The sequence below is a fragment of the Pristis pectinata genome, chromosome 33 (genome assembly GCF_009764475.1).
Source record: "Pristis pectinata isolate sPriPec2 chromosome 33, sPriPec2.1.pri, whole genome shotgun sequence".
NCBI classification, from domain to species: domain Eukaryota; kingdom Metazoa; phylum Chordata; class Chondrichthyes; order Rhinopristiformes; family Pristidae; genus Pristis; species Pristis pectinata.
Genome location: NC_067437.1, coordinates 18,877,169 through 18,890,434, shown reverse-complemented (window position 1 = coordinate 18,890,434; position 13,266 = coordinate 18,877,169). Strand labels below are relative to the sequence as shown.

At 51.4% G+C, this 13,266-nt stretch overlaps 2 non-coding genes across 2 annotated transcripts; both read right to left on the bottom strand.

Moving 5' to 3' along the window:
• Positions 1 to 815: 815 nt before the first annotated feature.
• LOC127585751 (U2 spliceosomal RNA) lies at positions 816 to 1,006 on the bottom strand. Its single transcript, XR_007958590.1, has one exon. It is a non-coding gene; the product is annotated as a U2 spliceosomal RNA (small nuclear RNA).
• A 1,892-nt stretch (positions 1,007 to 2,898) lies between these two features.
• Positions 2,899 to 3,089, bottom strand: LOC127585747 (U2 spliceosomal RNA). Its single transcript, XR_007958586.1, has one exon. It is a non-coding gene; the product is annotated as a U2 spliceosomal RNA (small nuclear RNA).
• Positions 3,090 to 13,266: the final 10,177 nt, after the last annotated feature.

Here is a 13,266-nt window from a genome sequence, read left to right as displayed (position 1 = left end):
CACTTGCCTGACTTTTCTACCCAACGAGTTAACGGCGGCCAGCCTCTGTGCCTCTCTGCTGACTACTGGGCTGACACTGGGGGCGCAGAAATTGCCTAGCCCAGCTATTCATTGCCATTTGTCTGCATCTGTGCCACCTCCCTCTGAACTCTTGGTAGCTGAGAGATGAGATCAGATTTCTTTGTTGGTCACAGGGTACACTGAAGAAATGCATCTTTGCGTAGCGTGTGGTGAGGGCAGCCCGCAAAAGTGTTGCGACTCTGCGGCGCCGACCTTGCACGCCCGCCCACAAGTGGCTAACGAAGCAGTAGGTCTTTGGAAGGTGGCAGGAGAGCGGAGCAGCCGGAGGAAAGCCACGCACGCAGTGACGGGGAGAAGGTAGAAACTCCTTGCAGACAGCGGGCGGAATTGAAGGCGGCTGGGGCTGTAATAGCGTCACACTGAGCGCTACAGCACCATGCCTGAGGTTTGGACAGAGGTCAAGTGGTTTGCTTGATTGTACTTGAAGGAGCAACGGCTGTGGCTGCAGGGACTGAGCAGGAGACTCAGCTTAGTTGCGAGTGAAGTGATAAGTGCAGCATTCACCTCCTCCCTCCCTCCTCCACCCCAGCCAGCGCTCCTCTGTGCCTGCGTGGATCTGAGTGAGTGCAAGCAGATAGGCAGCAAACTCCATCCACGCACGCGGCTGCTTCCTTAGAGCACTGCTGCCCACAAACACAGGGGCAGCGTGGACGCAGAGAGCCAGCAAGGAGCACGACTGATGAGGAAAGGGTGGAATTTGGTCTTTTCTTTTATACTTTGAAAATGTCCCCAGAGGGAAGTGCACCGCTCCCAGAGGCACTGCAATACTGGGTCGATGCGCGGAGTGGACGGAGCAAGCCCCTATTCCATCTCCCTGTTCCAAAAATCAATTTAATATATGGTCCCTAGATAAGGGACGTATCAGATATTAAACTGATAAGAACAGATACTACACTTGATCTTAGCCAAAAGGCCGAGAAGCGATGCCGGCGCCGCCCATGACGCTTTCGTGTCCTGCTTCCCCCCTCTCTTTTCAGTCAGACAGGGGGAGCCTGCAAAGACCCAGCTCCCCTGCCCCCTTCCAGCCCTGCCTGGGTTTGCTGGCATCTCTCACTCTGCTCGACAGATGTTACTTTCCCCCCTCCCCACGTCCCTGTCGACTCAAAGCTGTCCAAGGATATGTAAAGCTGCCAATAACCCCACCAATCAGATGGGAGAGGGTGGTGCCCGTCGGCACCTACGTCAGTGGCTCGGAAGGCTGCGGCTGCCTCCACGGCCTCTTTGTCTGGCCGGCTGCCAGGGGAGACGACTTTTTCTTTCCGCCACTGCCGCGAGCAGGCGTGCTGTCTGCTCTGGCAGGGCGCAGGACCGGGTGGGCGTCCCTGCCTGCAAGTTAGCGGCCGTCAGCGGACCGAGCCGGACGCAGGTGGCGGTCACGGTTCGGTCCCGTGCGGGTGAGCGCTTGAAGTAGCTCGACGAAGAGCGGACGCTGACTCGCGTGATTCTTCAGCCGACCTCTCTGTAAACTTAGCACCGGTCCAGGGGATGAGGGCCCGTGTGACCACTGGATCCTAGGCTCCTGGTGGGTGGGAGGCCTCCTGGGGCCGAGCTGGGGGCTGGGGCTTGGAGGGTGGGCGTGGGGATTGCCACCAGGGAACAGACAGTGCCATGTGCAGCGTGGCCCTTGCTTGCAAAGCTGACGGAAGGAAAGGACGAGGAGGAGGAGCAGTGCGTGGTCCGCTGGCAGCTGCCCTGCGCTGCGCAGGTGTGGTTGCAAAGTTCAGCTTGCATTTAGCTGCAAGCTGCAACTGTACAACTGCTCCAAGACAACAGAAATTAAAGTCTTTTGAAAGAGAAACAAAAGGCAACAATAGGTGTGCTAGACAGCCCATCCAGCCGAAGGCGGCGCTTTCAGCCATTCGCACCTCTTTTGTGCTCCTGTGCGATGATTCCCATTGTTCCGTGGCTGGCTGGCCTGCATTTTAAAGATACAAGCGGGGTAGACTTTGTGTCTGTACAGGTCATGGGGGCACTTTGCTGCATAATTTTTAACACTTGCCTGACTTTTCTACGCAACGAGTTAACGGCGGCCAGCCTCTGTGCCTCTCTGCTGACTACTGGGCTGATACTGGGGGCGCAGAAGTTGCCTAGCCCAGCTATTCATTGCCATTTGTCTGCATCTGTGCCACCTCCCTCTGACCTCTTGGTAGCTGAGAGAAGATGAGATGAGATTTCTTTGTTGGTCACAGTTACATTGAAGAAATGCATCTTTGCACACGTAGCGTGTGGTGAGGGCAGCCCACAAAAGTGTTGCGAGTCTTGCGGCGACGACTTGCACGCCCGCCCGCCCACAAGTGGCTAACTAAGCGGTAGGTCTTTGGAAGGTGGCAGGACAGCGGAGCAGCCGGAGGAAAGCCACGCACGCAGTGACGGGGAGAAGGTAGAAACTCCTTGCAGACAGTGGGCGGAATTGAAGGCGGCTGGGGCTGTAATAGCGTCACGCTGAGCGCTACAGCACTGTGCCTGAGGTTTGGACAGAGGTCAAGTGGTTTGCTTGATTGTACTTGAAGGAGCAATGGCTGTGGCTGCAGGGACTGAGCAGGAGACTCAGCTTAGTTGCGAGTGAAGTGATAAGTGCAGCATTCACCTCCTCCCTCCCTCCTCCACCCCAGCCAGCGCTCCTCTGTGCCTGCGTGGATCTGAGTGAGTGCAAGCAGATAGGCAGCAAACTCCATCCACGCACGCGGCTGCTTCCTTAGAGCACTGCTGCCCACAAACACAGGGGCAGCGTGGACGCAGAGAGCCAGCAAGGAGCACGACTGATGAGGAAAGGGTGGAATTTGGTCTTTTCTTTTATACTTTGAAAATGTCCCCAGAGGGAAGTGCACCGCTCCCAGAGGCACTGCAATACTGGGTCGATGCGCGGAGTGGACGGAGCAAGCCCCTATTCCATCTCCCTGTTCCAAAAATCAATTTAATATATGGTCCCTAGATAAGGGACGTATCAGATATTAAACTGATAAGAACAGATACTACACTTGATCTTAGCCAAAAGGCCGAGAAGCGATGCCGGCACCACCCATGACGCTTTCGTGTCCTGCTTCCCCCCTCTCTTTTCAGTCAGACAGGGGGAGCCTGCAAAGACCCAGCTCCCCTGCCCCCTTCCAGCCCTGCCTGGGTTTGCTGGCATCTCTCACTCTGCTCGACAGATGTTACTTTCCCCCCTCCCCACGTCCCTGTCGACTCAAAGCTGTCCAAGGATATGTAAAGCTGCCAATAACCCCACCAATCAGATGGGAGAGGGTGGTGCCCGTCGGCACCTACGTCAGTGGCTCGGAAGGCTGCGGCTGCCTCCACGGCCTCTTTGTCTGGCCGGCTGCCAGGGGAGACGACTTTTTCTTTCCGCCACTGCCGCGAGCAGGCGTGCTGTCTGCTCTGGCAGGGCGCAGGACCGGGTGGGCGTCCCTGCCTGCAAGTTAGCGGCCGTCAGCGGACCGAGCCGGACGCAGGTGGCGGTCACGGTTCGGTCCAGTGCGGGCGAGCGCTTGAAGTAGCTCGACGAAGAGCGGACGGACGCTGACTCGCATGATTCTTCAGCCGACCTCTCTGTAAACTCAGCACCGGTCCAGGGGACGAGGGCCCGTGTGACCACTGGATCCGAGGCTCGTGGTGGGTGGGAGGCCTCCCGGGGCCGAGCTGGGGGCTGGGGCTTGGAGGGTGGGCGTGGGGATTGCCACCAGGGAACAGACAGTGCCACGTGCAGCGTGGCCCCTGCTTGCAAAGCTGACGGAAGGAAAGGAGTTGGTGCATGGAATGCGCTGCCTGGGGTGGTGGTGGAGGCAGATACGTTGGACAAGTTCAAGAGATTGTTAGATAAGCATATGGAGGAATTTAAGATAGAGGGATGTGTGGGAGGAAGGGGTTAGATAGTCTTAGGTGTGGTTTGAAGGGCGGCACAACATGGTGGGCCGAAGGGCCTGTATTGCACTCTATGGCTCTATCAATGCCTGATCACTGTGGTTCACATACACATTAGTCTCCCTTCAGACCCCTGCAAGCAAACGTCGCCCTGACGATCGTGACTTCCTTCACAGTGCCGGGAATTGTGATCTTGCTGTTTTAACTGATCGACAGCACAATGTGATCGAGCCTCCTCTTTCCCCATTAAATATTCACTCTTTCACAACTAAGCCTGCAATTCAACAAAGTTCTAGTCAACTGCTGCTCCCCCCGACCCCCTGGCGACACCCACACACCTGATATTCAAAACTCATTGAGAATTGCATGTGCTGAAAACTCAGGCAAATCTGGGTGCGAGTGTCAAATCTAGAGGCTCCAGCTCCCCCCGCTGCAGAACCGACCCCGGTGGTGTCCAGGGATCTGAAGCCTGCCCCTCCCCGCCTCCATCCTGCACTGTCACTCAACACTACGCCACAAGTTTCCCTGTGATGTCCTCCCAGTTCTGCACCCATAGCACAGCGAGAATCAGCACAGCAGTGAGCAGAGGAACAGAGGCCGCTGTTAACTCGGGACATATAAATGTCAGTCAAGAGCACAAACTGAACGGTTTAAAAAAATAGGCAAACAGTCTGATGCCCTGTGAAGAGACAAAGTCTACGGCTCCAATCTTTAAAATCCAGGGGCAGTTGCTTCTCTGAGGAAACCACAACACACAGAAGAGGTGTGAACAGCTGAACCTCATCCTTCAGCTGGAAAAGCTGGCAAGCACACCCATTGTTGCTTTTTACCATTACCTGTAGATTGGAAGTTTTTGCAATCTTTCCCAAAGACTTCATTTCCATCCAATTTTGGGAAGTTTACATGCAAGCTAAACTTTCCAACAGAACTGCTCCTCTGCAGCATTCAGGAGCTGCCATCGGATCACAAAGAATTCTGTTGAGAATGCAACTGCCAGTTCTCAGTGTGAGACCACTTGAGATATCTATGTAAACTGCCAAGGTGATCTCTTAACACTGGTCATGCATTAAACAATGTAGCATCCATCGATACTTCAAACCAGTCACTGAGCATGGAACATTCCAAATCTGTACCATTGTAACTACTCAAGGGAAGACATTCAGTCAATTGAAATTGCTATTTTATGACAGGAAAAATATTAGTTTATCGAAAGATTGGGGTCAAAAGTGAACTCATCCTGATGACCACCTTCATGTGTGGCTGCATAAGGCTGTGTGTGGATCCAAAGTACATGGCATCAGGTGTCACTACCTGTCCCTGTGTTGCGAAGGACGGGCCTGGCCCCATTGCCACACAATGACCCAGTCAAGCTGGACGTTGCCACACTACCTGTCCTTTGTGGAAAAGAATCTTCCAAAAACACACCTTTGACCACATGGCCATCAGGCAGTGGTCAGCGCGGAACGTACTGCAGGACACTGCAGGACAGGGACTCTGTGGATTACTGTAGGGATGCTTCCCTGAGCAAAACTGTCCAAATCATCAGGCAGAACGCCTCATTGCCAGAACTTAACAAACACCAAGGCCTCGCTTGTCTGGTGGTGAGAGGGGCCTCACAGTCAGATCCTTCCTGTACAGATGAGATATCCCCAACACAACGCTGCCCTCGGATGGCTGAGGTGGGGGACGGTCGCCCACCTTTTTGCAGGCTGTGGGTTTGCGGAAAGGGTTGTGAACGAAAGATGCAAGGGTCCTTGTCTCAGTTCATCCCCCAGTACCTGCGTAACAGAGGACTCTCTGATCTACAGGCTGTTCCCGGGGACACACACAGAGACGGACATCAACTGCTGCTGGAAGGTCATCAACTCGATGAAAGACGCCTTTTGCCCTGCCTGAAACCTGTTGGTTTCCCAGCACAGTGAGATGTCCGTAGGGGAATGCTGCCGACTAGCACGGTCCAGGCTGCAGGAGTACGTGCTGAGGGACGCACTGAAGCTGGGTGAAGCCATTCCAAGGGCTCGGTGGGGAGGGACGACGGTCCAGTGTTCTTCCGCTACTGGACTGGAGGGGCGGGGTCAGGTGGGGAAGCCCCTTGAATATTGTTTTGATGTATCACCCCAGGAAGCCACAGGAGGGGCAATGGTGCTATGGGTTTAAAAAAACAAGTTAACATTACTGAATATAATGACCATGAATGTAAAAGTTTGTAACTTTTTGAATTGTCTATTTTTGTATTATGAATAAAGTCTATTTTCAAAATTAAAAAAAACTTAATACTCTCCTGCAAAGTCCATACTTATCCCTATTTAGTTGCCCTGTTATAGGAAAGACATCATTAAACTGGAGAGAGCCCCTCAAGTCTGACAGCATCCTCCTAAATCTCTGCACTGAGTTAATGGGGAGACGTTGGGCAGGCTCGGACTTTATTCCTTGGAACCTAGGAGATTGAGGGGGGCCTTAGAAGTGCAGGGGATGGGGAATTAAAAACCAGAAGGCATCGGTTTAAGGTGAGAGGTGAAAGATTTAAAAGGGACCTGAGGAGCAAGTTCTTTCCGTAGAGTGTGGTGTGTATCTGGAATGAGCAGCCAGAGATAGAATCAGAATCAAGTTCATTATCACTGATTTACGTGTCGTTTAATTTGTTGATTTGCGGCAGCAGCTACAATAATAACATTCAAAAGGCATTTGGATAAGTCCACGGAGCAGAGGTTTTGAGGGATGGGGCCAAACGCGGGCAAATGGGACTAACTTGGTGGACACCATGGTCGGCACGGATGTGTTGGGTTGAATGGCCTGTTTCCATGCTTTGTGACTCCAAAGGGCAGACACGAGTGGAGTGATGGATTGTAAGAAAACGTCCTGAATTGACAGTATAATGAACGAAGGGAAATACGTGCACCAAATGTAGTTACTGAATGTACAAAGAGATTTGTTAAAAAATGTTTCTTGCTGGACAGTTGCACCGAGGTGTTTAAAATGTCCACGTTTTCTGTTTTGATTTGAGTTTGGAACAGCTTGCTTGTGTTGGGAAGATGTTCGATGTGTTTGGTGCATTGGAACTGCAACGTTTGCTTGAGTGTTGGAGGAGACATCTGAAAGTACCAGTTGTATATTATTGACTCTGTATTTACAGAGATTAGAGACTGGTGCAGATTGATTCTCTGGATTATCTGTCACTGTGTTAACGCACATCTGTTGGGATAAACTGGAACTGCAGGGTGCAGCTCCTTGTGTTGTGAGCCCGATCTGCAATGTGCAGCTGCCGCTCACTCGTTTGTGCGTCAACGGAGACATCTGTTGGTGGAAAGTTCAACTGCACGTTGCCCTCGTCTACGAGTGAACGGAGCCACTTGTTGGGATCAAGTGGAACTGCAGATCACTCTTCCTTGTGAGTTCACTGAGACACCCGTTGGGGTAAAGTGGAGCTGCAAGTGACCCTCGTCTGCTTGTTGCCCGAGACATCTGTTGGAATAAACTGGAAATGCAGCTCACTGTTGCTTCTGAGTGAACTGAGATATCTCTTGGTATAAAGTGGAACTGCACGTGTCTTTGTTGTGTTGAAATAGTCGTGTAAAAATTAGAATCTTGTGGAATCAAGTGGGTGAAGGGAAGATATTTTTTGCTTCCCTCTTTATGCAGAGTGCAGTCAGGATGGCGGTCAGGGCAGTGGTACGCTTCTCCTGCAGGATGTGGGAGATCAGGGAAACTTCCAGTGACCCTGAGGATGACACCTGTGGGAAGCGTGTCCACCTGCAGCTCCTGACTGACCGCACGATGGGGCTGGGGCTGGAGCTGGAGCTGGGAGCCAAGTGAAGTGGTCACACCTCAGGTGCAGGCTGACTGATCACCAGGAAAGGCAAAGGGAGGCAGCAGACAGTGCAGGGTTCCCCTGTGGCCATTCCCCTTGGAAACAAGTATCCCGTTTTGGATACTATTGGTGGGGGGAGCAGGAAATGACCGTTCAGGAGCAGCAGCAGCAGCCAGGTCTGTGGCACCCGGACTGGATCTGAGGCTCCGGGGAAGGGGGCAGTGAAAGAGAACTAGAGTGAGAAGAGATTTGATAGTTACGGGGACAGACAGGAGATTCTGTGGCCACAAACAAGATCCCTGGGTGGTGTGTTGTTTCCCAGGTGCCGGGGCGAGGACGTCTCTGAGTGGTTGTAGAAAATTCTCAAGAGGGAGGGTGAGCAGCCAGAAGTTGTTGTGCACATTGGGATCAACAACATCGGTAAAAGGAGGGATGACGTACTGCGGAGTGAGGATAGGGAATTAGAAGTTACACAGCAGGACCTCAGTAATTCCTGGATTACTCCCAGTGCTAGTAAGGGCAGGAATAGGCCCGATGAACGTGTGGCTGAGGACCTGGTGCAGGGGGCAGGTATTCAGAATTTTGGAACATTGGAATCTCTCCTGGGACAGAGCTGACCTGTACAAGGGGAACAGGTTGCAGCTGAACTGGAGGGGAACCAATATCCTGGTGGGAAGGTTTGCTCGTGCTGCTCGGCAGGGTTTAAACGAGATTGGCAGTGAGAGAGACGGAAGGCTGGAAGCGGATACAGAATTCATCAACAGTAAGTTCAGTGGACGAGACAGGCAGCAGCATGGCAGAACGCGAGGAAAGACTCTTGGATTGTGCAAGAGGCCTGACAGGTAAGGTGGATGAACTCAGGGCATGGGTAGCTTTGTGGGACTGGGGTCTTCCAGCCATTACAGAAACATGGCCAAGGGAGGGACAGGACTGGCAGCTCAATGTCCCAGGGTAAGGGTGCTATAGGCAGGAGAGAGGTGGAGGAAAGAGAGGAGGGGGAGTTGCATTTTTAATGAAAGAGAACATCACAGCAGTAGTCTGAGATGAAATTACTGCAGGATTGTCCAGCGAGGCTTTATAGGTGGAGCTGAGAAATAAGGGAATGGTCACCTTGTTGGGATTGTACTCTGGGCCCCCAAATAGTCAGTGGGAATTAGAGGAACAAATATGCAGGGAGATTGCGGAGAGTTGCAAGAATAATAGGGCTGTACTAGCAGGCAATTTTTTACTTTCCTAATATAGACTGGGACTGCCATGGTGCCAAGGGCTCAGATGGGGTGGAATTTAGAACCATAGAAACTACAGCACAGAAAACAGGCCATTCAGCCCTTCTAGTCTGTGCCGAAATGGTATTCCGCTAGTCCCATTGACCTGCACCCAGTCCATAACCTTCCAGACCTCTCCCGTCCATATATCTATCCAATTTATTCTTGAGTGAGCCCGCATTTACTGCATCAGATTGCAGCCCATTCCATACTCCCACTGCTCTTTGAGTGAAGGTTCCCTCTAATGTTCCCCCTAAACTTTTCCCCTTTTACCCTAAAGCCATGTCCTCTCATACATATCTCTCCTAATCTAGGTGGAAAGAGCCTACTCACATTAACTCTGTCTATACCCCTCATAGTTTTGTAAACCTCTTGTCAAATCTCCCCTCATTCTTCTGCGCTCCAAGGAATAAGGTCCTAACCTGTTCAATCTTTCCCTGTAACTCAACTCCTGAAGACCCAGCAACATTCTAGTAAATCTCCTCTGCACTCTATCAATCTTACTGATATCCTTCCTATAGTTAGGTGACCAGAACTGCACACAATACTCCAAATTTGGCCTCACCTATGTCTTATACAACCTCACCATAACATCCCAACTCCTGTACTCAATACTTTGATTTATGAATGTCAGGATGCCAAAAGCCTTCTTTACAACCCTGTCCACCTGTGACATCACTTTCAGGGAATTATGTATCTGAACTCACAGATCCCTTTGTTCCTCCGCACTCCTCAGTGCTCTACCATTTACTGTGTATGTCCTCCCTTGATTTGTCCTTCCAAAATGCAACACCTCACACTTGTCTGCATTAAATTCCATCTGCCATTTTCTAGCCCATTCTTCCAGTTGGTTCAGATCCCTCTGCAAGCTTTGAAAGCCTTCCTCGTTGTCCACTACGCCTCCAATCTTAGTGTCATCAGCAAACTTGCTGATCCAATTTACCACATTATCATCTAGATCATTGATATAGACAACAAACGACAATGATCCCAGCACAGATCCCTGAGGCACACCACTAGTCACAAGCCTCCAGTCTGAGAAACAATCATCCACTACCACTGTCTGTCTTCTCCCACACAGCCAATTTCGAATCCAGTTTACAACCTTCCCATGGATACCTAGTGTCTGAACCTTCTGAACTGACCTCCCATGTGGGACCTTGTCAAAGGCCTTACTGATGTCCATGTAGACAACATCCACAGCCTTTCCTTCATCCACTTTCTTGGTAACCTCCTCGAAAAACTCTACAAGATTCGTTGAACACGATCTACCACGCACAAAGCCATGCTGACTATCCTTAATCAGCCCTTGGCTGTCCAAATACTTGTATATCCGATCTCTCAGAACACCTTCCAATAATTTACCCACGACTGATGTCAGGCTCAGTCTGCAGTTCCACATCGCCCTCAGAGTCACCTCCTGCGCTGCGGGTGTGGGAATGAGTAGCCTCCACCTTGAGGGAACCTCCCAAGAAAATGTAAGGAGCACGAAACGAGTTACTAACAAAGTGCAGAGAGGATGGAGACGCCTGTTGGTGGAAAGTACAACAGCGACACACCTGTGACAGTTTTGTGCGGGAAGAGCAACCTCAACAAGTTTTTGGGAGATGTGGAGGACTGTGGACATCTGTCGATATGAATTGCAGTTGTCGGCAACACGATGAGGTGGGCGAGACGTGCACACGGTATCTGTAATGTATTCAGAAACAAATGGTTAATGAGAGGGAGGTGGAACAGCTGGCGCAAATCTGGTGCTTCAGAGTGAAACAGTGAGCAGTGAGGCAGGCACGGCCGTGTAGCGGTTAGCGTAACGCTTTACAGTGCCGGCGACACGGGTTCAATTCCCGCCGCCGTCTGGAAGGAGTTTGTACCTTCTCCCCGTGTCTGCGTGGATCTCCTCTGGGTGCTCCGGTTTCCTCCCATATTCCAAAGACGTACGGGTTAGGAAGTTGTGGGCCTGCTATGTTGGCGCCGGAAGCGTGGCGACACTTGCGAGCTGCCCCCAGAACACTCTGCGCAAAAGGTGCATTTCACTGTGTGTTTCGATGTACATGTGACTAATAAAGAAATCTTCTCTTTTGTTCATATCTGATATTCCTTACTGACTGGTCTCAGCAATCCTCTGTTCCCTTCACCATCAGGTGAAATTACCTGAAGACGCTGGGAATCTGGTTCACAGGAGCCATGGCGGGCGGCCAGAATTGGTAATTGGTTTATCATTGTTACATGAAAACTTGATGCACTGAAAAGCTTTTGTCTGCATGTCATCCAGTCAGATCATTCTATACAGAAGTACATTGAGGTCATACAGAAGGAAAAACAGTAACAGGACGCAGAACATAGTGTTACAGTTGCAGAGAAAGTGCGGTGCAGGTGGGCAAATAAGGTGCAAGGGACACGATGAAGTAAATTGAGAGATCAAGAGTTCATCTTTGTCATAAAAAGAGGTCCGTTTAAGAGTCTGATAACTGTGAGATAGAAGCTGTCCTTGAGCCTGGTGGTACGTGTTCTCAAGCTTTTGTGTCTTCTGCCCGATGGAAGGGGGGAGAAAAGATAATGTCTGGGGTGGGAGGGATCTTTAATTATGTCGGCTGCTTTCCCAAGGCAGCGGGAAGTGTAGACCATGGAGGGGAGGCTGGTCCACAACTCTCTGCAGTTTCTTGTGGTCTTGGGCAGAGCAGCTGCCACACCAAGCCGTGATGCATCCCGATAGGATGGTCTCCACGTCCAGAACGGCAGCCAAGGGGAAATAGGAGCTGGGATTGTGGAGTCACTGATGGAGGCAACAGTCCTCTGGTAACAATGGACAGAAAAAGCCAGGACGAAGATGGAACCTCAACGGTGAGCTGAAGGCACAGGCAGAGGAAGTGACAGAATGGAGGGGATCCAAAATGCTTCGGCGCAGACTAGAAGGGCTGAATGGCCTGTTTTCTGTGCTGTAGTTTTCTATGGTTCTATGGTTCTAGGAGGTGAAACCAGTCAGGAACCTGTGAGGAACACAGCCCAACCGTCATCCCCAGCCCCAGGAGGGGTGGGGGGGGTGGGCACATGCCCCGACCATCACCCCCAGCTCCGGGGGTCCAGGAGCACACACTCCAACCATCACCCCCAGCTCTGGGGGTGGGGGTGTCACACACCCCAACCGTCACCCCCAGCTCCGGGGAAGTTGCCCCCCCGCAGCAGAATCACCAGGCCAACGGTCATTGCCTCCCGACTACACCGACAGTCCATGGGACCAGCATCGGGACCACCTCCGATCGTTGCAGAGATGCAATCAGCCACACTCTGGTAAACACAACGAGTCACCCTTGATCTTGACCGGGTATTCCACGGCAGATGCACAGGGCTTGGTGTTCTCCACACGGCGCACATTAATTTCCCCAACATTGACTGGGATTCCCTTGGTGTCAGACGCTTAGACGGGGCAGAATTTGTTAGGTGTATCCAGGAAGGTCTCTTGATTATGCAAACAGAGAAGGGGTCATACTGGACCTAATATTGGGAAATGTTCCTGGCCAGGTGAGTTTCAGTGGGGGAGTGTTTTGGGAACAGTGATCATAACTCCATAAGTTTTCAGATAGTTATGGATAAGGATAAGAACTGGTCCTGGGGGGTGGGGTATTGGTATTGGTTTATTATTGTCACTTGTGCCGAGGTACAGTGATAAACTTGTCTTGCATACCGATCGTACAGGTCACTTCATTACGCAGTGCAGATACATTGAGTTAGTACAAGTAAAAACAATAACAGTACAGAGTAAAGTGTCACAGCTACAGAGAAAGTGCAGTGCAATAAAGTGCAAGGTCACAACAAGGTAGATCGTGAGATCAGAGTCCATCTCATCGTATAAGGGAACCGTTCAATAGTCTTATCACAGTGGGATAGAAACTGTCCTTAAGTCTGGTGGTACGTGCCCTCGGGCTCCTGTATCTTCTGCCTGATGGGAGAGAACAGAGAATGACCCGGGTGGGTGGGGTCTTTGATTATGCTGGCTGCTTCACCAAGGCAGTGAGAGGTAAACACAGAGTCCAAGGAGGGGAGGCTGGTGTCCGTGATGCGCTGGGCTGTGTCCACAACTCTCTGCAGTTTCTTGTGGTTCTGGGCAGAGCAGTTGCCGTACTAAGCTGTGATGCATCCAGATACAGTGGCATGCAAAAGTTTGGGCATCCCTGGTCAAAATTTCTGTTACTGTGAATAGCTAAGCGAGTAAGAGAAGACCTAACTTCCAAAAGGCATAAAGTTGAAGATGAGACA